The sequence below is a fragment of the Cebus imitator genome, unplaced genomic scaffold, assembly GCF_001604975.1.
Source record: "Cebus imitator isolate Cc_AM_T3 unplaced genomic scaffold, Cebus_imitator-1.0 Scaffold577, whole genome shotgun sequence".
Taxonomy (NCBI): domain Eukaryota; kingdom Metazoa; phylum Chordata; class Mammalia; order Primates; family Cebidae; genus Cebus; species Cebus imitator.
In genome coordinates, this window is record NW_016107892.1 from 549,794 (window position 1) to 554,139 (window position 4,346).

Here is a 4,346-nt window from a genome sequence, read left to right on the forward strand (position 1 = left end):
AAAAAAAAAAAAAAAGAAGAAGAAAGAAAGAAAGACAGAAAAGAAATGCTCTAAATAAAGTTCAATGGCCCAGAAGGTCTGAGCCCAGTCTTCATCTCAACATAGCGATGGAGAGACATGAGCAGGTGACAGATCATGGCCAGAGTGGCGAGGGTATCCCTTCCTAATGGCAGGGGCAGAGGAACAGTCCTGGGCTGAGTATCAGTCCCATAAGGCTCTGACCCCATCCTTTCCTGTTCCTGTATGATCCTGGACAAATTACTTAACCTCTCTAAGACTCAGTTTCCTAATCCGAAAATTATGGTCAAAGACACTAACCTCCCAGGACTGTTTTCAGCATCAAATACAAGGTAAAGTATATGGCACACAATGAATGACAGATCTTTCCAGCCAGACAAGGAAGCAGGAGAGTTTAACCTGTCCCTGAAGGAGGGACTAGAAGCTCTCAAATATTCTCTGAGTTAAAGATCACGCTGAAGAAGAAAACAATCAGGGAAGGCGTGGGGAAATCAAGCAAGGCTGAGGGGTTGATTTCCTGAGAGATTAATGCAAAAGGTAAAATGAGACAGGTAGCTAACACATATGGAGTGCTTTTTTCAGGCATTATGCCAAAGGCACTTCAGCATCACTTCACATGACCCACCCAGCAGCCCTAATAATTGGCTCTTATCTCACGGAAGCTCTGGATAAGGAAACCACCGTTTAAAAAGCAGAAACTTAGCTGTTAGGTTGGTACAAAGGTAATTTTGGCTTTTGCAGTAGCTTTTAATAGTACAGGCAGGCTCGGTTTTTGTTTTGTTTTTGAGAAACAGAGTCTGGCTCTGGCACCAAAGGGTGGAATGCAGAGACATGATCACAGCTCACTGCAGCCTCAAACTCCTGGGCTCCAGTGATCCTCTCATCTCAGCCTCCCAAGTAGCTGGGACTATAGGCATGAGTCCCGCTAGGGTTTTTTTGTTGTTGTTGAGATGGGGGTCTGGCTTTGCTGCCCAAGCTGACCTACAACTCCGACTCAAGTAATCCTCCCCCTGGGCCTTCCAAAGGGTTAGGATTACAGGTGTGAGCCACCATGCCTGGCTTTTTTTGGGAGGCGGGGGAGAGACAGAATTCCGCTCTTTTCACCCAGGCCGGAACGCAATGGTGCAATCTCGCCACTGAGGTGGCTCACGCCTGTAATCCCAACACTTTGGGAGGCCGAGTCAGGCAGATCATGAGGACAGGAGTTCAAGACCAGCCTGGCCAACATGGGAAACCCCGTCTCTAGTAAAAATACAAAAATTAGCCGGGCATGGTGGCGGGTGCCTGCAATCTCAGTTGCTTGGGAGGCTGAGGCAGGAGAATCGCTTGAAATTGGAAAACAGAGGTTGCAGTGAGCGGAGATCACGCCACCACACACCAGCCGGGGCGAAAGGAAACTCCGTCTCAAAAGAAGAAAAAGAAATATGTTTTAGTGTCCTCAGCCCCACGATGTCCAAGACTGGGATAGGGTGGGGGGGCAAGAGATAGAATAAAATATAAAGAATTCTTCATATGTACCTTTTGAAGAGAGGTGGGTCAGGGACTGCATATTTTAGAACTTTAAAGAGGAAAAAAAAGGTTCACGGAGTATTTGCTGCCTTCTGAATAACAGACCGAAAGAAGCTAATTAGGAGTAAAATCGTGTTGTAAATTAACCAACAACATATCACTGAGATTCGTGCATAATACTGACCCCTGGCCGGGTAAACTGAGGCAAGAGACGCGGCCTCAAAGCAAATTCAGAGCAGCGCCGGCATCCCGGGCCCCACTTGCTTCAGGGTGAGGATCCTCTGGGGCCCGCATCCCTCCCGGTCCCAGCCGCCCGCAGGTCCCGCCGCACCAGACGGGTCGCGGGGATCCCCTAGAAAAACCAGGCCAAGGGGACGCGGTAGCGCAGAAGCCCCTGTGGGCTCCCCGGGTGGCGCAGACTTCCCGAGGACTCTTCCCTGTCAAGACCCCGGGCAGCTCGCGGCTCAGCTCGGTGCTACCCGTCAGGGAGGGTGCACCAGGAAGCCGCGGGGGCACAGGGGCGCTGCGGGGACCCTCGCGGACAGACGTACCTGCCGCGGCCCGGTGCTCGGCGGAGCGGGCTCTTTAACGCGAGGCTGCGCGACCCTCGCGGCGCACGCTGGGAAATGTAGTTTAACCTCTGCGTCCGCCTGGCCGGATCCCCGCCCGGCAAAAGACACGCTCGGTGCCACCGCACTGGGTAGCAGGGATGGCCGGGGCAGCGCTTTCCTGAAGGGGAGCGGGGCTGCATTCAGAAGGGAGGTGCGGAGAGGGCCGCTCCAATACCTTCGAAACTACAACTCCCTAAAGACCGATGCGCCTTAAAGACACAGGTCCTTTTTCTGGAACTCAGGGATCCAAGTTAATATGTTGCTTTTTTGTTGTTTTGTTTGTTTGTTTTCTGGTTTGGGTTTTTTTTTTTTCTTTAACCCCTCTGGCCAGGACCTGGAGCTGCTGCTTTCCTCGGTAGAAAAATCACACTTTGCCCAAGTGGAAGCAGCTACATTGCATTTGCAGTTAGAAGAAATTGCGCTGGTTTCCTCACGTGGGTCCTTTGGGAAGAAACTTTCCAACTCCGTAGTGGGCAGGGGTTCTGCAGAGATTTGGGGAAAGTTGTGAATGGCAGCATTGATTGTCATGGCTGAAAATTGCAGACACTCCGAGTGTCTCTCTCTAGGGTACTTTGTGAAAGGAAAATGAATCTCCGGACCCCAAAGTCACTAAGCCAAAGGGAAAAGTCCATCTGGGGACTTCATTAGGCAAACCTATCTCCCATTTTATTCCTTAATAAGATGACTACAAAGATAAAAAGCTAGATATGGCCTGGCCCTCACAATTTGCCCACTAGGAAATTCCTTCTGGGCCCCAAGATCTGTACCTTCAAAGAGTTCTGTGGAATTTCACCCTGACAGTGTAAATTGATAGCTTATCTTCACAGGTGCTGGACTGACAGAACTCAAAGTCATCTCTCTGCTCACCTGAGACAAATGCATATCTCATTGCTTCCTCTGCCGTATGTTTATTTTTTATTTTGTAAAAATGCAAATTCACTGAGCTAGATGAATGCATAAGTGACTATTCCTCTAACCCCCTCTCACATGTGAAAGGCTGATCAAAGGCTCAGAAAAGGCAGAGCACAGTGGCTCACATCTGTAATCCCAGCACTTTGGGAGGCCGAGGTGGGCAGATCACCTTTGAGACCAGCCTGAACAACAAGGAGAAACCCGATCTCTACTAAAAATACAAAAAATTAGCCAGGCATGGTAGGCTGAGGCAGGAGAATCCCTTGAACCTGGGAGGCGGAGGTTGTGGTGAACTGAGATTGTGCCATTGCACTCCAGCCTGGGCAACAAGAGTGAAACTCCGTCTCAAAAAAAAAAAAAGTTGGGTGTGGTGGCTCACACCTGTAATTCCAGCACTTTGGGAGGCCGAGGCAGGAGGATCACCGGAGGTCAAGAGTTCGAGACCAGCCTGGCCAACAGTGCAAAACCCCATCTCAACTAAAAATATGAAAAAAAAAAAAAACCTACCTGGGCATAGTGGGAATAATAGTGTAATCTCAGCTACTCAGGAAGCTAAGACAGGAGAATTACTTGAACCTGGGAGGTGGAAGTTGCAGTGAGCTGAGATCGTTCCACTGCACTGCAGCCTGTGTAACAGAGCAAGACCCTGTCAAAAAAGGCCAATAAAAAAAAAAAAAAAAAAAAGACTCAGAAGAATGCAACAATTGGCCTCTTCTCTACCCAGGCCTTTAAAAAATTTCCTCTTTCCCCAATATCTGCTCTTTCCGCTTTAAATATTGAAGCCCTCAAAATCATCTTTGGAGAAAGGTACAGCTGTCCTTAACCTTGGCAAAATAAACTTGTAAACTGATTGAGACCAGTCCCAGGTGCTTTTTGGTTTACAACTAGAAAACTAAACTAGGCACATTTGTGCAAGGCAGATCTACATGTTCAGTAGGGAGTGATGTTCAGGACATGGTGTTAAGGGGAAATTAGCAAGTCATACAGCAATATGTATGGGAAGCCCCTAGAATCAAAAATAATGTTTATGGACAGATAGCGTGCAGATACACAGGAACAGGGCTGGAAAGGAATGCATGCTAGGGAAAGACTGCTAAGGGTGAGGACGATCAGGGAGAACTTGAGCTTTATCTGTATAGTTTGAATTTCTCTTATAAGAATGTACTTTCCTTGGCCGGGCGCGGTGGATCATGCCTGTAATCCCAGCACTTTGGGCGGCCAAGGTGGGTGGATCACCTGAGGTCAGGAGTTCAAGACCAGCCTGGCCATTATGGTGAAACCCCATCTTAAAAAAAA

At 48.6% G+C, this 4,346-nt stretch overlaps 1 protein-coding gene across 5 annotated transcripts in view; it reads right to left on the reverse strand.

Moving 5' to 3' along the window:
• The window catches only part of FCSK (fucose kinase), a 37,479-nt gene that overhangs the window by 19,233 nt on the left and 13,900 nt on the right, over positions 1-4,346 (reverse strand). For 2 of the 5 annotated variants that reach the window (XM_017516274.2, XM_037734156.1), the window contains exon 1: positions 2,079-2,292. The exons of 1 other annotated variant lie outside the window; for it this stretch is intronic. The gene's annotated coding sequence lies outside the window, so the exon portion shown is untranslated. Of the gene's footprint in view, positions 1-1,536; positions 1,620-1,711; positions 1,880-2,078; positions 2,293-4,346 lie in introns of those variants that run through there. 2 more of the 5 variants (XM_037734154.1, XM_037734153.1) reach the window with 2 other exon arrangements.